The sequence below is a fragment of the Tachyglossus aculeatus genome, chromosome 17 (genome assembly GCF_015852505.1).
Source record: "Tachyglossus aculeatus isolate mTacAcu1 chromosome 17, mTacAcu1.pri, whole genome shotgun sequence".
NCBI classification, from domain to species: domain Eukaryota; kingdom Metazoa; phylum Chordata; class Mammalia; order Monotremata; family Tachyglossidae; genus Tachyglossus; species Tachyglossus aculeatus.
Window position 1 is genome coordinate 31,663,032 of NC_052082.1, and position 22,198 is coordinate 31,685,229.

The window sequence follows — 22,198 nt, forward strand, 5'->3', positions numbered from 1 at the left end:
GTTAACTTCAAAAAAAACCCTCTTTCTTCTTTTCTTTTCTTTTCCCTACCCATCATCATCCTTCTCCTAGTCCTACATTTAATGGGGGAAGAATATTCTGAGAAGTGGTGGAGGAAGAGAGAACACTATAAACCTCTCTAGAGAAGTAGCATGACAGTTGTTAAAGCACAAGTCTGGGATTCAGAAGGAATTGGGTTCTAATGCTTGCTCTGCCACTTGTCTTCTGAGTAATCCTGGTCAAATCACTTAGCTTCTCTGTGCCTCAGTTACCTCATTTGTAAAATGGGATTTAAGACTGTGAGCCCCGGGAGGGGCAGGGACTGTGAGGAAGGACAAGGAAGTAGGTAGATGATGGCAAATAGTGGGTGATATGAGCAGGTGATGAGAGCTTCAAATGTTGAAAAGGAAAGACAAAGAGAGGGCGAGAGTATGGAAAATAATAATTGTGGCATTTGTTAAGTGCTTACTATGTTCCAGGCACTGTACTAAGCGCTGGGGTGGATCCACACTAATCGCGTTGGACACAGTCCCTGTCCCACTTGGGGCTTACAGTCTCAACCCCCATTTTGCAGATGAGGGAATGGAGGCACAGAGAAGGAGCAGCTTGCCCAAGGTCGCACAGCAGTCAAGTGTCTGAACAGGGGTTAGAACCCATGATCTTCTTACGCCAAGGCCCATGCTCTACCCACTACGCCATGCCGCTGTCATTTGCGATGAGGGATGAAAATGTGATGCCTCCACCTTTCTCTCTGAGTCAGGAGAAGTGAAAAAAAGGTAAGGCCTTCCTTAGGGAGATCTCCCCTGGATGGGACAGGTGAGGAGTATGGATGACAGCAAGATGCACAACACCAAAGGCAGACAAAAAACAGTTCAAACACATGGTAAAGCACAGAGTCATTGTGATTGATCAGGGTCCTGTTGAGAGACCACTGTAACAGACAGATCAGTCCTGAAGGTAGACACAGGGAGGGGGGTAACGGCTTCATGAAGATTGAGATACCAAGAGACAGGCTCGAAACACATGTCTAGAATGGGACACATAACTGGGAAAGGACCTATCCTTACATGTAAACAAGCCCAGGAAAAACCAGTCCACATCAGCCTTTCCAACTACAGTCACACTCATGACTGACCTCACTGACAGTAGAGGGCTGTTTGAAAATGCATGACTGAATCAATCAATCATATTTATTGAATGCTTCCTGTGTGCAGGGCACTGTACTAAGCGTTTGTGAAAATATGACTCAAAAGGCACGTTTCCTGAACGGTGGCTGGGCAGTGAGTACAGAGGGTTTTAAGCTAATCAGATTCAAGCAATGATGAGCACAGACAAGAAAGGATGATTAAGAATCTGATTTGATGAATCTGTCCATAATATGTTTAAGTGTGTCTGGCCATAGTAAGCCGCCCTTGGTCTTGGAGGACTTCAGAGAGAATTGAGCGGCAAATTGTTGTTCACTCAAAGACCCGTGGAATTTAGCCTATTGCACCCACTCTAGTCCACAGTTCTGCCAGATATTTATTCCAGGAGGCTGTAATAATTTAAATTACCCCACTGTATATCTCCCAATTCCCATTTCAATACTTTCATATCCCCTAAGCACTTAAATACTCACAACCCCATTTTATATAACTTGTCTGTAATTTACTTTAATGTCTGTCTTCCCAGCAGGATTTTAAAATCCTTAAGGGCAGGAATTATGTCTAGAAGTCTACTGACCTCTCTCAAGCACTTGGTATAGTGTGTACATTATGTGATCAATGAATACTATTAATTGATTCCCAGATTGATATATGAAACAAAAACCAGAAGTGATTGCCTTAGCACTGTGAGGAACAGTATGGCATAGTGGAAAGACCACAGGCTTGGGAGTCAGAGGTCATGGGTTCTAATCCTGGCTCCACCACTTACTTGTCAGCTGTGTGACTTTTGGTAAATCATTTCAATTTTCTGTGCCTCAGTTACCTCATCTGTAAAATGGGGATTAAGACTGTGAGCCCCACGTGGAACAACCTGATTACCTTTTATCTATGCCAGAACTTAGAACAGTGCTTGAAACTTAGTAAGCACTTAACAAATACCCTTATCATTATTACTAGCACACACTTGTAGAGACTATCTTTCATAATGGTATCCATCTGGTGACTGACAAGATTCCAGCTTCTTTGAGACCAGATACTTTCTAATTCTTATATGAAAATTAAGCATAACAGAAAGCTGAACTAAATCACATTATCAGGGAAAACTTCTTAACTTAAAAGAACTTAACTTCTAAGGGTGAAATCTTTTTAATTGGATCAAACAGCTTTGCCTTTGTTTTTCATTATAGTTTATATTCTTTCAATTATGAGCTGTTGAATGTGGAATTGCCTAGCTGTATGTACTCTTTAAATAACTCTATTTTTCAAAATAGGAAATTTTATGGAGAAAAAATGAGTCAAGTATTGTGAATTTCTTTATGCTGCAACAATGTTGGACCTGGAAAAAAAGGATGATTCAGAATTTAATTAATGGAAGTACCTGTAGTTTAAACTACAAATTAAAGCTCAAAAGGCACATATACTACTCATTTTTAAGAGTCTATTTTATTGATTTCTTTTTTTACTTCCACCATTCAGTCTTGAAATCTTTTGATGTCACTATAGTTTGATATTATCAGCTATTATAGGATAAATCAGATATGTATTTCATAGGATTTTATATTTTTAAAATGATATGTCAGGGAAAAAGATATACAAGAGATCATAGTCTATTTAAAGACACCTAAGGTTAGAATAAGGGATCAGTGAATACGATATCTGAAAAATTCAATCTCCACTAAATTCTAAGAGAAGTGTTTTATTCCAGGTTATGGCAAGAGAGATGCTATACCTGTATTTCTATTATTTTTCTCCTAGGGAAAGTGATTTCCATTGACTTGTTATTTCTCAATTCTCCTCTATCCTGGGTTTAGAAATAAGGTCTACCAATAATTTGTGAAATTGTTAAATTTGTTAAAATGTGTTATCATAATCCTATTTTGGTAAACTTCCTAGATTTCAAATCAGTTCTAATTTTGAGCTTTCATTTCTTTTTTGATGGACATGAAGAGGGATTTTAATGTGTCCTCTTAACAGTGTCCGACAGACAATTACTCTCTCCTCATTCAAACCCTTATTGAAGGCACATCTCCTTCAGAAGGCCTTCCCTGACAAAGCCCTTTTCTTCAACTCCCTTCTCATTGTCCTGATTTGCTCCCTTTATTCATCCCCTTCCTCAGGCAGGCAGCATTTATGTACATATCTGTAATTTATTCGCACATATCAATGTCTGTCTTCCCCTCTAGCCTGCAAGCTCACAGTGGGCAGGGAACGTGTCTGTTATATTGTTATACTGTACTCTCCTAAGTACTTAGTACAGTGCTCTGCACATTGTAAGTGCTCAATACATATGATTGGTTGACTGACAGGCTGAATAACATTATGGTGAAGATGGTCTGGTACCTCATTCTTCATATTACCTCTGTGATCTGATTTAGTGCTAAAATTATTTCATAAATGTGTTTTGGTAGGGCAGAAAGGGATGTGAAATGAAAGAGTGTTATCCTTGGTACGGATCACCCACATGCACATTCACGATAAGTTAAAATGAATGTATAAGCACTTAAATAAATAAATAAAGCATAAATATCTAATTGAGCAAATAAATGAATGAATATAGAAATAAATAAATATAAAGTGTCAGGCAGTAGTTGGCAAATGTTAAAATTTTGAACTGCAGCATCATTATCTGAAAGATACAGGGCAAGTCATGGTATCAAAATGAAACTGAATGCCACTCTGAGACTCCCTCAGTGGTATTTACTTCTGTTAGAACATATTCCCAGCGGAAACTAAAAGCATCTTTCATGTTTAATTAAGTCTAAGAGAACATACAGGGATAGAAAAATTGCTGCAGGGTAACTCTGTGGTGACCTTGTTTGGTGTTTATTTTTGCCTGAAAATGTCATTACCATGAACTATTTTCATTTAGCTCCTTCTAAGGGAACGAGGGTACATCTGAATCTTCATGCTGCCACTGGTAATCTATTTTGTTCCACATGGTTAAAACTGCATTTAGTTACGTGGAGACCTGTTAATTAACTGACTAAAACTTTAGCCCCCAAAACTCTCAGGAGTGAAGACAATGATTTTTTTTTTTAACAGAATTTGTTAAGCTCTGACTATGTACCAGGCACTGTACTAAGCGCTGGGTAAAATACAAGATAATCAGGTCAGACTCAGTCCCTGTCCCACATAGTGCTCACAGTCTAGGGAGGAAGGAGAACAGGTATTGGATCCCCATTTTACAGATGAGGTAACAAGGCACAGAGAAGTTAAGTTAGTTGCCCAAGTTCACATGGCAGAGCTGGGATTAGAACCCAAGTCTCCCAGGCCTGTGCCCTATCCACTAGGTCATGCTGTTTCATTTGAGTTGATCACGACCCTCCCCAATCCCTGTCATCTTTGAGGCTCCTTCACGATAATCCTGGCTCCTCCTCTTCCACCCCTCTTCTGGTCATCCCTTTTATGGATCTATATGTTGGGCTGAGTTCTGTGCCCAGTTGAGGTCAGCCAAGCAGCATGGCTCAGTGGAAAGAGCACGGGCTTGGGAGTCGGAGTTCATGGGTTCAAATCCTGGCTCCGCTGCTTGTCAGCTGTGTGACCTTGGGCAAGTCACTTAACCTCTCTGTGCCTCAGTTACCTCATTTGTAAAATGGGGACTAAGACTGTGAGCCCCACATGGTCATCTTGTATCCTCCCCAGCTCTTAGAAAAACACTTTGCACATAGTAAACGCTTAACAAATGCCATTATTATTATTATTTTTTATCATTGTGGTTGGAGCACGTGACCTTTGTCCTATCACTTTTATTATGTCTTTGCTAGCTCTCATAACTAACCCTTAGTGAAACACATTTCAACTTAATGATTTACCTAATCCTCTGCACATACTTATACAATTTCCCCATCCTAGCTTAGCTTTCTGTCTGGTTTTCCCATAGCTGATCTCATAAAACCCTTCCCTATGGTCATGGCCTCTCCTGCATCCCAAACAATCATCATCATTGTATCATCCTCAGCAAAATCATTCATTGACAGTATCTGTATGTAGGACACTGTGCTAAGCAGTTGTGAAAGCTCAAAACAGAAGCCATAATCCTTGGTTTCAAAGACCTTCGAGTCTTTTGGGGAAGAGAGACATAAAGATTCCAGATATGATAAATTACAGATAGAAGGATAGCAAGGTATCATGCATTCCTCTTTCATATATTCCTTCTCTTGTCTGACCCAGAAAGGGGGCTTCTAGAGAAGCAGATATGTTCCTCTTCCAGCTTTCTAATTGTCTTGGTGCAATGGGTTTTTTTTTTTAATCTTTTGGGGTATTTAAACTTTTTCTACCCAATGCTTCTATTCTACAAGTTCCGTATTGTGCCCCATCTGACCAAGTTGCTATGTGATGATGAGAACAGCCATATGCTATGAAGGATAGCTTTATTATTCATTCATTCATTCAATCATATTTATTGAATGCTTTCTGTTTGCCGAGTACTGTACTAATCTCTTGGAAGAGTACAATATAACAATAAACAGACAAATTCCCTGCCCACAATGAACTCATAGTTTGGAGGAGGAGATAGACATTAATATAAATAAATAAATTAGAGATATTTGCACAAGTGCTGGGGAGGGGAAAGAACAAAGGGAGCAAGTCAGGGCCATGCAGAATGGAGTGGGAGAAGAGGAAAGGAGGGCTTCATTATGGAAGATCTCTTGGAGGCTTTGTGTTTTCAATAAATCTTTGGATGGGGAGAGAGTAATTGTCAGGTACTAGGAGGGAGGGCATTCCAGGCCAGAGTTAGGATGTTGGGGAGAGATTGGTGGTGAGATAAAGGTACAGCGAGAAGGTTAGAATTAGAGGAACCAAGTGTGGGGACTGGATTGTAGTATGTTATAGTAGGGTTTAGTTTGTAACAAGGGGGTGGCTAGATTTGGGGTCAATATCTGAAGACTGTAAGCTTATTATGGGCAGGGAACCTGTCTGCTAATTCTGTTATATTGCACTTTCCCAATAGCTTAGAACAGTGCTCTGCAAATGGTAAGTGCTCAATAGATATGATTGATAAATAATAATTTTGGTATTTGTTAAGTGCTTACTATGTGCCAAGCACTGTTCTAAGTGCTGGGGGAGATACAAGGTAATCAGGTTGTTCCACATGGGACTCACAGTCTTAATCCCCATTTTCCATGTGAGGTAACTGAAGCACAGAGATGTATAAGTGACTTGCCCAAAATCACACAGCTGATAAGTGGTGGAGTCAGGATTAGAACCCATGACCTCGGACTCCCAAGCCTGCACTCTTTCCACTGAACCACTCTGCTTCACATAAATGCCAATGATTGACAAGCAGTTCTCAAAGGCTCTTCCTATACAGGATATACCAATCAATTAATCACACAATATACCATAGTTGATATGTCTGATTAACTTGTATCTTCTCCAGCACTTAGAATAGTGCCTGACACATAGTCCACACTTAACAAATACCATTATTTTTATCACCATTATTGGCCTGTTAAACATTAGATCATAAATTTTACCTATGCAACATTTCCCCAGACTAGGGTTTCTCTCAGGATTGCATGTAAGAATATCTCCATCCTGGCAGATTCATTCATCATCATGCCACATATAAACACCGAAAGAACAGAATGATCAGAAATTTAACGGTATATTTCAATCACTATTTGTCAAATATTTATTTCATCTTTATTCAGAATATCACTCCTGTTCATGTTTTTACATTGTTTTCATTATATTATGAGCCCAGTGATTTGATTTTTTTTTTCTATTTTGGCTCAGAAAATAACTTTGATTATGTAAGTGTTGTTCCAAATAGAAAGTATCTTTATAATTTGAAAGGAGGATGTGTGTTGATTAAAAAAAAATCTTGCATTTTGAAACAGGAAAATGATTATAGATTCATATTCAGGAATATATTACTTGCTTTTCTATCATCACACCACTTGCTGTCCTTATGGTGCCTAAAATTATTTTAGTCAATCATTTCCCTGTTTTTTTCTTTCTTCTTCCTTAGCATTCAGATAATATTTCAAAGATGAATGCAGAACTGACATTTGGTGAAAGTTAAATAGACAAGGACACCTTGAGACATTTTGGAAGTATAAAATTTGAAATTTTATGTGGACAGAAACAGCTTTCTGGGATCAATTTTTTAAGTGGTCAGTTGCATAAAACTGCTTCAGTTTGATTTATTTTGAGAGAATATTAAATTTACCTAGCACTTGTATATCTCTATATAGTCTTTTTCTGAATAATTGATACATAAACTTCAGAGACCTTTTATCTATACAGCATGCATATCAATTCAATAAAATTCTTCAAACATTTTTGTCAAGCCTTTCACAGCTAAAGGATAGGCACTAATGTAGCTACCAATGCTACTGGAGGGTCAATTTAAAATTAATGATTGTAGAAGTAACCTTTCAAATGAGACAAATTTTAGGTTATTATAAATAGGTAACCCATTTACCTACATTGTCATATCTGATCTCATCATCATTAGTCACTGTATCATTTTGAACTTCACCAATTCTGAAATCCTACTCTTTGACCACAGCCACCTAATTGCCTTCTCTCCCATGCACCTCCTCCCTGTAAAACTATTATATCTTTTAACGGGGGCCTCCAATCTCTTGATCTCTCCACTTATCCCAGGCCTTAAAGCCCAATTTGAACCACCTACTCCCTACCCAACTTGCTTGATGCACAAAACTAAGCCTTGAACTTCACCCATCCTGCTGAACTCAATTCTCTGGCTCCACTGTGCCCCTGTCCATCTCCTTCTAATAATAATTGTGGTATTTGTTAAGCACTTACTATGTTCCCGGCACTGAATTAAGAGCTGGGGTGGACACAAAGCAAATGGGGTTGGACACAATCCCTCCCCTACTTGGGGCTCACAGAATCAATCCTCATTTTACAGATGCGGTAACAGAGGCCCAGAGAAGTGAAGTGACTTGCCCAAGGTCACACAGCAAACAAATGATGGAACCAGAATTAGAACTCACAACCTTCTGACTCCTAGTTCTGTGCTCTATCCTCTACACTATGTCGCTTCTCACTACACCATACTGCTTCTCATTATTCTCGTTTTTCTTTCTCTAACTTGCAAAGCCCCATATTTAGAAAATATGGTGGGTCTAAAAATAGAAAAATAAATTACAGATCAACAAAAACGTGCTACAATCTTCATAGAAGCAAACTTAGAAACGTTGTAAATGTTATTTCCCGGAGGCTTCTTTACTGGCTTAGAACTGAAAATAGCTCCCGAAATATATGCACTCCTTTCCATCACACAAAGAGTGAGTATCACTTACCTTTATTCCTGGAAGCCAGTGGAGGCAAGAAATCAAACCAGCCCGACTAAATTGACGCTATTTTGCTTTGGCAGTGGGTTTTGGTTTTAACCCCACTACTACTGTGATTCTCCGAAGCAATGTAAACAGCAGCTCTTCTGGGTGGAAATCAGTAGTTGTCCTCATGCATGGAAAGAAGCCATTCCAGATATAAATGCCAGTCTAGAGACTTAGGCACTAGAATTCAGTAAAGAGAGTGAAAATTGCCAATTATGGTTAGTTGTGGGGAAGAGGGAGGTTGTGACATAACAGCATATCTGCTCAGATAGACACAGCCATTAAAAAAAACTGATAGCTGAAAACCACCAGAGCAAAAAGGACACCCACAGAAGAGAAAATTCCAGTTTCCTTAAGCCCCTATTCCTCACGTAGTCACTGAGGAAAGTTACAAAGTAAAAAGCAGGTCTGGTCTTGATGCCCAAGTTGTTTGTTCTAATTTGAACAACAATAGACTACTCATCCTCATTTGATCAAAAAGAATCACCACTATTTTAATTCATTTATCCAAGTGGATAAAACAAAGGAGGCTTCTCGCCTGTCTTTTCAACAATTAAAGATTTGGATGCTACAGATTTCCCTCTAAGAGTTGGCATCTCCCACTACAGATTTCCCTCTAAGGCTTGGCATCTCCCACTACTACAGTTAACTGCTCTTGCTTAGGCAATTCTCTGCCAGGGGTCATAAACACATTACCCTCAGTTCTCCTCCAATCAAATGAAATATTCCATACTTTCTCGTCTCCCGTATAAATTTGCCCAGTTGGAAGCTTAGCTTATGATGTTGCTGAGATTCAGGAGATACTGTGGAACTGGAAGAGAACCCCTGGAAATGATAAAGAGCTTCTTCTTTTCCATTCTGACCTATGAGCAGGCAGCCTTTCAGTCAGTCAGTCCATCGTATTTATTGAACACTTACTGTGTGCAGAGCACTGTACTAAGTGCTGGGGAGAGTACAATGCAACTATTAGCAGAAACATTTCCGTCCCAGTCCTTCATTTCTTTTGCATCTTTACCCCTTCTGCCTTGGAAACAGACTCAGAGTGTGCTCTCTATGAGGAACAAACAAGGTCTGATTGGTCATTAATCAATCAGAAGTTTTGAGCATGCAGTGCCCTAGGCTAAGCCTTTGGGAGAGGACAACTGGGGGAAAGAGAGACACAGGCCATTTTATTTGCAAAACACTGTAGCTATTGACAGAAAAAATATGGAAGGATTAATTCATTCATTCAATCGTATTTATTGAGCACTTACTGTGTGCAGAGCACTATACTAAGTGCTTGGGAAGTACAAGTTGGCAACATATACAGTCCCTACCCAACAATGGGTTCAGTCTAGAAGGGGGAGACAGAGAACCAAACAAAATATGTGGACAGGTGTCATCAGAACAAATGGAATTAAAGCTCAATGCACATCATTAACAAAATAAATAGAATAGTAAATATACAAATAAAATGAATAGAGTAATAGATCTGTACAAACATATATACAGGTGCTGTGGGGAGGGGAAGGAGGTAGGGCAGAGGGGATGGGGAGGAGGAGAGGAAAAATGGGGCTCAGTCTGGGAAGGCCTCTTGGATGAGGTGAGCTCTCAATAGGGCTCTGAAGGGAAAAAATATGGAATGCTTCACAAATTTGCATGTCATAGATCAATCAATGTAAGGTACTCTGAGTTAAGAATACGCTAAGGGTGGCATTTGACTGGATATGACTTGGGAAGATGGAGGAAGCAATTCCAGTGAGTAATTAGCCCAGCTTTTCCCACATAAGCTTCTAGAAGGGAAGTCTATTTTTAAACAAGTACCCTGAGCAGCTCAGTACCCTGCTTTGCCCACTGTGGCTGTGCAATACACACTGACTGCTGTGAAAACCACATCTTAGAGACCTGAACCAACTGCTCCTCATCCCCCAGCTTTGTTCAAGTAGTATAGTTGATGCTTCAAGAGCAATTCTTTTAGATGAAAAATGCAGGATGAATGTTAATTACAAAAACCTGATGAAAGTTAGAGAAAGTAAATATGTACAAATAGATTGTGTATAGAGTCATATTGAGATTTATTATTGGTGGTATATTGCATTATTTATCAAGAACATCGATTCTTTTGAAATGTAGTGTTGGAGAAGGCTTTTGTGTATACCACGGACTGCCCGAAAAACAAACAAATGTATTTTGGAGCAAATTGAACCAAAGTGGTCTTTGGAAGGCCAAATGGCTTGACTTAGATTAGCATATTTTGGACACATAATCAGGAGGACTAAATTTCTGGAGAAGACACTAATGCTAGGAAAAGTCCAGGGAAAATTGGAAGAGGCAGACTAGCAGCTATATGGATAAAGATCATAACAACGGTAATGGAAGAACCATTAGAAATGTTTTTGATTATGGCAGCGGACAGGACATTCTGGAGAAAATATGTCCATGGAATTGCAATGAATCAGAAATAACTCGACAGCATTTAATAATAATATAATTATAATCCATAGTGCTAATGTAATCCTAATTAGAGAGAAACTGTATTTTCAATTTGTGATGGCACAGCCCTTTGCATTTCAATAAAAATGACATTTGCTGACAATTTATTGCTGAAGTGATTTGTCCACTTGGTTCCATTTCATATCACTACTTTTTTCTTCTCTCAATCATTCAACCAGTCAATCAATCAATCGATGGTATTTATTGAGCACTTTCTGTGTGGAGAGTACTGTGTTAAGCCCTTGAAAGAGTACACAGTAACAGAGTTGGTAGACATGTCCCTTGCCCACAAGGAAAATAGAATCAAGAGGGGGAGACAGACATTAAATTATGAATGTGTATATAATCACTCATTCAGTCAATCAATGGTATTTATTGAGTGCTTAGTGTGTATGGAGCACTGTACTAAGTGCTTGGGAGGGTGCAATGCAACAGATTGGATAGACACCTACCCTGACCACAAGGAGCTCAAAGTCTAGAGGGGAAGACAGACATTAATATAAATAAATTGTCTAGACTGTGAGCCCACTGTTGGGTAGGGACCGTCTCTATATGTTGTCAACTTGTACTTCCCAAGTGCTTAGTACAATGCTGTGCACACAATAAGCGCTCAATAAATACGATTGAATGAATGAATGAATAAGTGTTGCTGGGCTGAAGGTGGGGTGAATAAAAGCTATAAATCCAACTGCAAGTTCAACATATAAGGCAGAGGGAATAGGGTAAAGGAAAGTTTAATTGAGGAACATCTCTTGGAGATGTGATTTTAATAAAGCTTTGTAGTGCTCTGAAGCACTTAAAGTGCTCTGTACCCAGCAGATGCTTAATAATAAAAATTATAATTTTATAATTATTATTAGTAGTAATAATCATACTTGTTAAGTGTTTACTATGTGCTAAACACTGTTCTAAGTGCTAGAGTAGGTACAATTTATCAGGTTGGATACAGTAAGCCCATTGTTGGGCAGGGATTGTCTCTTTGCCGATTTGTACTTTCCAAGCACTAAGTACAGAGCTCTGCACACAGTAAGCACTCAATAAATATGATTGATTGAATGAATGAATGAATGAATAGGAAGGAATAGGATTTAATTCCTATTTTTCAGATGAGGTAACTGAGGCACAGAAAAGTGAAATGACTTGCCCACAGTCACACAGCAGAAACAAGGCAGAGTTGGATTTCGAACCCAGCTCCTCTGAATTTCAGGCCAGTGCTCTTTCCACTAGGGTGCTTCTATCAATTAATACTAATTATTTGGATTAAGAAAATACAAGTCACTTTTATTCTATCTTAGGCATCTTGGGGCTACTAAAGGTTATTATCAGCTATTGCAAACTAAGTAAACCATTGATATGATCTTCCCAGTTCCAAGTTGTCATGTCCTCTTTTTCCATCCTTTATAAAAGGTGGTTCCCAATTCAAATAAAGCTTTTATATCCTAAAAAAAAAATTGGGTCTGTGTCTCATTCTAAACACAAATGATAATACGTATGTTTGATTACATTATTTCAAAATATAAAGTTCCCTCTCTGTTTCATAAATGTCTGGAAGAAGACAATGCTATTGCTTAAATTACACAATTTTCTTTTAGTATAGACCCATCAATCTGTGTCATTCATGATCTGCACTGTTCATGCACTGTTTTACTAATTCGTAGCAAGGCTTTCCCAGAAATTCAAAATGAAGATACAAGCACACAAATGTAGAACTTATGAAACTTTCCAGCCATTAAAGAATCCTTAATTCATGAGTTTCAAAGAAATTTTGAAGTTTAGAGTAAAAGGGGTTGGGGAAAATCAATCATTTCATCAATCAAGCAAGCAAGCAAGCAATCATACTTATTGAGAGTCCATTGTGTTTAGAGCATGGTACTAAATGTTTGGGAAAGTACAGTGCAACAGAATTGATAGGCTTGTTCCCAGTTTCTAGAAGCTTACAGCCTAGGGAAAAACAGACAAAAAAGATGTGGGAGTGAAAAGGCTGGACCATATTGGATACTTAATGTTGGTTTATAGGACTGTTTGTGATTGGGGAAAGTAGGTGAAGGAGAAATAATTTCCCTTTATGAACTCTGTTTAGGCAGTGCCTGGTTTTATAGCTCTAAAAAGATGACCTGAGGTAGAGGTTGGCTCCTATGAGTGATTAAAAGTGATTATTTTCACCCTGCAGTGATATGGATTTTTCTGAGCTTGTAAACCTGTTCCTCAATTTGTGAATTAGCCCAAAGAAGCATCTTTCCTGGTAGCAGCGAAGTTGCCATTGACAGGGAAACAATTTTCTTCTTCTCCCATACATAATCCCAGTTAGATTAAAAACATCTGGAAATGAGGACAGAGAGATACTTTTTCCCCCTATTCCCCTAAATGGGCTCATTGCTAATCCTCTCCTTAGGTATCAGACAACTATGAACATTTCAAATGAAATGGCTCCCTTTCAAAAGAAAGCTTTGTTGTCTAAATCCTAAACAAAATTTCATCACCTTGAAGAGTCCTATTTTCTCTAAGCTTTTAGTAAATTGTATTTATTGAGCGCCAACTCTGTGCAGAGTACTGTACTAAGTATTTGCCATAGTACAATACAGTACTAAGTCTAAGGTTGCAAGTAGGTGATCCTGCCTCCTCCTCTGTACCTCCACTAAGCTAATCACCTCTGCAACCATGTTAAAGAAATCTTTTTCCCTTCCCTCCTCCCACTCTTAGTCGCAAGTTAAAAAGCAAATAAGATTTGATTGAGCTGTGAAAAGGAATTTAGCAATTTAAAGGTGTGGATGTCTCAAGCATTAAGTAAACTGGACTCAGGTTTTGGATTTTATTTCATTTTCCACCATTTTATTATTCATTCTCTTCTCATTACAGCGATTACATTTTTATGTTGCCTTTGTGTGGAGTTTATGAATGGCTCAGTCTGGATAATAACCACAAGGTTTTCCAGCCAAATTAAAACTAAAAAAAAAAGAAAATTTTTTTCTAGCCACCTAGTTTCCCAGGGTTATGGCCAGAGCATTGCAATTTTTGGTGTGTATCGAAAGAAGTGTAGAAAAACAATCCTGTTGATTTCAAGGTTCTGTTAGAAATCAAGAAACTGATTGCCAACCAACAAGGTGGAAGACAAAGAACAAATAATGTGAAGCATTGGGAGAAAAAGTGTGGATTCCCTGAAATCGCATGCACCCAAACTGTGCTGCTCTGCACTCCACCCTCCCTGCTGTGTCCTCTATCCTGGCTGAGTGACATTTTTACCTTTCTACCTCCCACCCAACGCCCTCTTCTTTAGCACAGTTGATTACCTGGACCAAGATAAGACTTTGCTAACTTGAATCCCTCTATAAAACAACTGGGAGTATGTTAACACATAATAATTTATACTTGAATCAATCAATGGCATTTACTGAGTACTTTCTATGCTATGTGCTTTCCCAAGCAGAGTACAGTATAAATGAATATTTTTATGGTGTTTGTTACATGCTTACTTATGTGCTGAGAACTGCTGAGGTAGATACGAAATAATAATGTTGGACACAGTCCATGCCCCACCTGGCTCACAGTCTTAATCCCCATTTTACAGAATAGGTGACTGAGGCACAGAGAACTGAAGTGACTTGCACAAGGTCACACAGGATTAGACTCCAGGTCCTTCTGACTCACAGGCCAGCACGCTATCCACCAGGACATGCTGCTTAGGGCATTTATTACAATACAAGGTTATGAAATTGGGTACAGTCCCTGTCCCTCATGAGTCACAATTTTTGTTTTCTCATTTAACAGATGAAGAAACTGAGATTTTTTTGTTGGATGTTACTGGGAGTTTTCAGCCCAAAAGAACTCCCAGTGTCTCTTTAGGATTGTTCGGAATTTGTTCAGCTTCCACAGGATCCTAAAGCCCACTTGGTATTGCATTCCTTCAGTGTTGGTTTGGGGGTCTTTCTGTTGAGTGCTCCCCAAGTCCCTACACTCTGATCACTGCCACTACACTTTGCCTGAAGTCCAAACATCTCCTCAGAGGCAAAGCGAGCACTGGGGACTAGCCTACCAATCAATCAATGATATTTTTTGATCACTTACCATGTGCAGAGCACTGTACTAATTGCTTAAGAGAGTGAACTGGTAGACACATTCCCTGTCCTCAAGGAACTGACAGTCTAACCAGGACGACAGGAATGAATACACTTATGTAATTTAGGAATAAGCACATAAGTTCTGTAGGACTGAGGTTGGGCTGAATATCAAGTGTTTAAAGGGTATAGATCCGACTCCATAGGTGATGGAGAAGGGAAAAGGAGTGGGGGAAAGGAGGGGTTAACTGGGGAAGCCCTCTTGGTTGGAGATGTGATTTAATAATGTGATTTTAATTCCACCACACTCCTAGACTGGCTACAGGAAGTTCACAGAGAAAGTTCACAGCAAAGCAGCGTGGCTCAGTGGAGAAGAGCACGGGCTTTGGAGTCCGAGGTCATGGGTTCAAACCCCGGCTCCGCCAATTGTCAGCTGTGTGACTTTGGGCAAGTCACTTAACTTCTCTGTGCCTCAGTTACCCCATCTGCAAAATGGGGATTGAGACTGTGAGCCCCACGTGGGACAACCTGATCACCTTGTAACCTCCCCAGCACTTAGAACAGTGCTTTGCACATAGTAAGCGTTTAATAAATGTCATCATAAAAAAAAGTTCATGGATGAGAAGCAGTATGACCTAGTAGAAAGATCAAGGGCCTTGGAGTCAAGGAATCTGGGTTCTAATCCCGGCTCTGCCAATTGCTTGCTGTGTGACCTTAGGTAAATCACTTGACTTCTTTTTGTCTCAGTTTTCCTTAACTGTAAAATAGGGATTCAGTACCTGTTCTCCCTCCTAGTTAAATTGTGAGCTTGACCTAATTGACCTGTACCTACTCCAATACTTAGAAGAGTGTTTGACACACAGTAAGTGCTTAACAAATACCAATTAAAAATAAGTGCTCCCTCCCACATCTCTCCTGGTTTCTGTCTCCCTGACCCCTGGAGCTTTTCTGCCAGTCCCCACTACAGGCAAACTTCAAGCTTAGAGATCTCAAGAATATTACATGAGTTCTTCACTGGACAACAGTGAAAGTAATTACTGTTCAAACCACCTTTACCTAAACCTAATACTTTTCCCCCTCCTCAGAACTGTCTGTATCTCCCTTTGATGTTCTGGGGCTCACTGTTCTCCTATTTTTTCCCCTCATCTCTTGGGGCATCATAGGTTGTTTTTTTTAATGGTATTTATTAAATGCTTACTATGTGCAAAGCTCTGTTCTAAGCACTGGGGAGGTTACAGTTTGATCAGGTTGTCCCACGGGGGGCTCACAGTCTTAATCCCCATTTTACAAATGAGGTAACTGAGGCACAGAGAAGTTGTGACTTGCCCAAAGCAGAGCTGGGATTTGAACCCATGACCTCTGACTCCAAAGCCCGTGCTCTTTCCACTGAGCTATGCTGCTTCTCAGTTGGCTCAAAGAGGTAGAGTTGTAGTCAGTCAGCAGGAGGGAATTCCAGGCCAAAGTGAGGATGTGAGCGAGGGACTGGTCAGAATAATACAAACAGCAGAATGAGTATGGACTGGAGTAAGAAGAGGTTAACTAATTGGCTCAAGGTACAAGTAAACAAGAAATGGAGCGGTGATTACAATTTGTCTCCTGACTCAGTCTTGTGCACTCTCCATTATGCCCCATTGCCTCTCTTCTGCTGAGTTCATTCATTTAATCATATTTATTGAGCACTTACGATCTGCAGACCACTGCACTAAGTGCTTGGGAGAATGAAGAAGGCAGATGCACTTTAAAGGGAAGGAAGCAATGACCTCCACAGTCCTCTACCTACCATCCAGGGAGGAAGGGAGTAGTTGACCGCCATCTACATATTACTTTGACTTTTACAATGACAGTCCTGTGTGAAGCAGTTTCTGCTTTTGTATCAATTGGTAGCAGTGAATTAGGAAACTATAGCATTGCTTTCTAAATATCTGTGGAATATTTTGATAAAGACAAAAAAGCTAGTTGGCTGGTAAAAAACAAGACAGCCCTTGGAAAATATGGAGAGTTACCCTGGCTTAATCTCAACGGGGTGTGTGTGGTGTGTGTGGGGTGTGTGTGTGTGTGTGTGTGTGTGTGCAGAAATGCCCAAATATTGATTTATCTTTTATTTGCCATGTGGTACAATAACAAGGAGCAAAGAAGTAATTTAGGAAACACATTTATACTGCAATTCTAATTTCCCCTGGTTTTGCGGTTCATGTCTGACCTTTAAGATTGACTGAATATGGCTTTTTATAGTTTAATCATAAATAATTTGACAGTTCGAAGACAACATTATCATAAGTGATGTATGTTTACTGAACAATAAAGCACATTCAGAGAGCACTACATTTTGGCAGAATAAAACAAGGGGTTGGAAATTCAGCATTATCCAGTGTCAGAGATAACTGTTGTGGTCTGTTACAGAAAATCAACCTAGGTTCGTTTTTTTTTTTAATTAAATTTCCTTTAAATACCCTTCAAACTTTTTAAGAATATATTATTGTTACAGTTCAGGGTTTCATCTTCCCTGATTCTTTCAGCTAAGAACTTTAAAAAGAGCAGGTGAACTAAAAAGAAAATAGTCCTACCTAGAAAGTTTCAAACATATTTGCTTCTACTTTATTACTCTTTTGCCTCTGACATAATTGGCAATTTGCTGTACGTGCCTCCCCCATTAGATTGTAATCACAAGGTTAAGGATTCTCAAGGTTAAGGATCACCTTTTTTACTTCATGTATATGTTCCCAGGCTCAGATACTTATGTACAGAAGTAAGCCCTCAATAAATATCACTTATTTATTGATGGAATAATGGGATTACATAGAAACAGTGCTCATTAAATGCAATTGTTGATGGGTGTGATGATGAAGATGTTGATGAGGATGATTGGCCAGAAACAGTTAGCCTATGCACAGGATTTTTGCTGCATTAATACAGATGTCCCAAACCAGATTCTTTATCTGATGTAAATATGTAGATTCCAACATCACCCGTGCACAATGTTCACCATCTTAGCCCACATAGTAATTCATTGCACACATAGACACAGTTTTACATATTTGAAAATGGTAGGAGCAGCAGAAATAAATCTATTAGTGTGACCTAGTTGAAGAGCACAGGATTGAGAGTCAAGAGATCCAGATATTTGTCTCAGCTCTGCCACTTGCCAGCTGTGTGGCCTTGGGTAACTCATTTCATTTCTCCATGATTTGGTCTCTACATCAGGAAAATGGGGACAAAATACCCATTCTCTCTACCTCTGTAATAATAATAATGACATTTATTAAGCATTTACTATGTGCAAAGCACTGTTCTAAGAGCTGGGAAGGGTACAAGGTGATCACATTGTCCCATGGGGGGCTCACAGTCATAATCCCCATTTTACAGATGAGGTAACTGAGGCACAGAGAAGTTGGGTGACTTGCCCAAATTCACACAGCTGACAGTTGGCAGAGACAGGATTTGAACCCATGAACTCTGATTCCAAAGCCCGTGCTCTTTCCACTGAGCCACGCTGCTTCTTTATGATCTTGAGCCTGTGGAGTGAGGACTGCGTTTTGTTGTGTTTTGTCTGATTATCTTATATCTCCACCACGGTGCTTAAACCATAGTAAGTACTTAATAAATATGACCATCATTAACTGGAATAGAAAGATTAAGGGAGATAGGCAAATAACTAAGTAAAGGAGTATGCCAGGCCATTAACTGTCCTTTAATCTCAGATGCTTCCACCTCCACCTACTCTTACACCTGATGGCCTAGCTATTTTGTTGACTAAATCAAAACCTTCAGGTTTGAGTTTTCCCAAATCCCTTTATACCTCCATACCTCCTTCCTACCTCTTCATTTACTCTCTCATTTTTCTCAGTTTTACTGTCATTACGATTGTATTGATTTTTTTTCAATTGAAAGTTAAATAATAAAATGGGAAAATAGATCTCGAGGGTGGAAAGAGTCTCTTGGGAGGAACCAGAAATGATTAAATTGTATAAATCAGGTGTCTCCTTCAATTGGGATAGCTGAGGTCTGGGGTGGACAGACGCTGCTTCCCTCCCCCACCATCACAACCTACCAGTAAGATGGAGAAGCAGCATGGCCTAATAGAAAAAGTGTGGGCCTGAATGTCAGGAGAACTGATTTCTAATTCTGCTCTGCCAATCGATTGCTGTATGACCTTGAGCACATCACTTAGATATCCCGTGCCTCAGTTTCCTCATCTGTAAAAATGTGCATTAAATACCAGTTCACCCCCCCACTTCAGCTGTGAGCTACATCTGCGATGAGACTGTGTCCAACTTGATTAACTTATATCTCCCCCAGGGCTAAGAACACTGCCTGATACATAGGAAGTGCTTTAGCAAATACTGTAATTATTTGATTAATAATTACTTCATTCATTGGTGGTATTTATTGACCACTTACTGTATGTAGAGCACAGTATTAAGCTTTTGAGAATGTTTTAGATATAATTCCTACCCTCAAATAATTACAACCTAGTTGGGGGAGATGGACATAATAATATGTATTTATGGTATTGGTTAATCACTTAGTCTGTCAAGCCCTGTTCTAAACCCTGGGGTAATAATAATAGCAATAATAATAATAATGGCATTTGTTGAGTGCTTACTATGTGCAAAGCACTGTTCTAAGTGCTGAGGTAGATACAAGGTGATCAGGTTGTCCCACATGGGGCTCACAGTCTTAATCCTCATTTTACAGATGAGGTAACTGAGGCACAGAGAAGTTAAGTGACTTGCCCAAGGTCACACAGCTGACAATTGAGGGACCTGGGATTTGAACCCATGACTTCTGACTCCCAAGCCTGTGCTCTTTCAATTGAGCCACGTTGTAGATACAAGTTAATCAGATTGGACAGTCCCTGTCCCAATGTGGGAAAAGGAATTACAGAAAGGGGAAGCAGCAGAATATAAGGACATGTAAACTCACTGTGGGCAACGACTGTGTCTGCCACCCCTTTGGAATGGTACTCTTTGGGGATGAGGGTGGGGTGAGCATCAAAATGCCTGGGGTATATGGATCCAAGGCCATAGACATCCATCCAGGTATTCTGTACTCAACAATAAGGTGATATGATATGTTTTTATTTATCATTTAGAATGTCGCAATGACAGGACTAGGATGATTAGCTACCAAATAATAGTCTGGGCTGGAAACCTTCCCAAAATTCAGCAACACACACTCTCTCTCTGTTACACACACACACACACACACACACACACACTTGAAACAAATATTCTAACGAAATGTTAAGTTGACAAGATACGGTTTTCTCATTAAGAAACTAACACCCATGAGGCCATACATTGGTTTATTTCTCCCCAAACTGATTGCTTTCTATTGTTCTATTTCTATTTTTTAGATTTCATCCAAGATTCATTTTCTTTCAGTCTTTCAGTAATTTCTCTCAGTTTTTCAACTGCCAGTGGCATTTTTATGAATTTAGTATTTTGAAACTGCCTGATTGTACTTAAATAATCAGATGTGTGACAAAGATTAAAATGACTAAAAGCAACAACTCTGACAAGGCTTGGTGCTGGGTAGGTTAACATGGCTTCAGCTGTTATAGAAACTTGTGAAAGCTAGAGTTTTGCTTTAAGAATTACTCCTCCAACAGATGTTCTTTATCTTGCTTTAAATTTGATTGTTTCTGCCCTCCATTGTAGGTTAACTGCAGTCAATGGCAATTACTGACTTCTTCAAGGGAGAAGTTACAGCATTCAAAGGAAGACCCAGCCCCAAATGTAAAAGTCATATTGCTGCCACTTTAATTCAATTTTCACTGAACAGGGTCGAGTTTTAAATCAAGCAGCAAAAATGATCTCTCTAAGCACAGAAGCAGTAAGGTCTATTGGTTTTAAACAAAGACCTAGGAAACAGCAGTTGCTGACTTTCCTTTAAAAGCTTTCACCTGAGATACTTTATGGCCAGGTGGCCATTCATTCATTCATTCAATCGTATTTAGTGATGCTTACTGTGTGCAGAGCACTGTACTAAGCACTTGGGAAGTACATGTTGGTGACATATAGAGATGGTCCCTACCCAACAACCGGCTCACACTCTAGAAGGGGGAGGCAGACAACAAAACAAAACATGTGGACAGGTGTCAAGTCATCAGAATAAATAGAATTAAAGCTAAATGCACATCATTAAAAAAATAAATAGAATAGTAAATATGTACAAATAAAATAGAGTAATAAATCTGTACAAACATATATACAGTTGCTGTGGGGAGAGGAGGGAGGTAGGGCTAGGGGCATGGGGAGGAGGCAAGGAAAAAAGGGGGTTCAGTCTGGGAAGGCCTCTTGGAGGAGGTGAGCTCTCAGTAGGGCTTTGAAGGGAGGAAGATGTGTGGCGGATGTGTGGAGGGAGGGCATTCCAAGCCAGGGGGAGGATGTGGGCCGGGGGTCAATGGCGGGACAGGCGAGAACAAGGTACTATGAGGAGGTTAGTGGCAGAGGAGCGGAAGGTGTGGGCTGGGCTGTAGAAGGAGAGAAGGAAGGTGAGGTAGGAGGGGGCAAGGTGATGGAGAACCTTGAAGCCGAGAGTGAGGGGTTTTTGCTTGACCAGAAGGACTCCTTTGTGACGTAACTTCCTTGTGTTTAAATTAATACATAAAGCAAAAATCTCACGAAGGTGCCAAGCAGATTGATTAGCTGGTAACTCAAGGAATGTGGTAAGGGGATGAAATGAAATGGAGATAAAAATAGTGAGTGGGTTTTTTAGAAATAGTAAATGATATGCTCCCTCTAAACTATAAGCTCTCTTTAGACTGTAAGCTCATTGTGAGCAAAAATGTGTCTGTTTACAGTTACATTGTACCGTCCCAAGCGCTTGGTATAATGCCCTGTACTCAGTAAGCACTCAGTAAATTCAAGTGAATGAATGAATGAGCAAAGGAATGGTGGGAAAGGAGAACCATTGGGAATGGGACACTGTCTTGGGAAAAGTACCATTATTACCTATTCCATCTTGAATTGTTTCAAAAGTGGATCTTCCCCCACCCGCCCCACCGCACACAAAACAAAGGCACCTCAACTGGGGGCTCCATGCTAGCAGAGGTGCTGGCTGCCCCATTACTCTTCCCAGACTGAGCCCCCTTTTTCCTCTCCTCCTCCCCATCCCCCTCGCCCTACCTCCTTCCCCTCCCCACAGCACCTGTATATATGTTTGTACAGATTTATTACTCTATGTATTTTACTTGTACACATTTACTATTCTATT

General features: G+C 39.7%; 1 long non-coding RNA gene across 1 annotated transcript in view; it reads right to left on the reverse strand.

The window, feature by feature from the left end:
• The window catches only part of LOC119939514, a 45,571-nt gene extending 37,015 nt beyond the window's left edge, over positions 1–8,556 (reverse strand). Inside the window, exon 1 of the long non-coding RNA XR_005454674.1 lies at positions 8,421–8,556. This is a non-coding gene — a long non-coding RNA (uncharacterized LOC119939514). The remainder of the gene's footprint in view (positions 1–8,420) is intronic.
• Between the last annotated feature and the right edge of the window lie 13,642 nt (positions 8,557–22,198).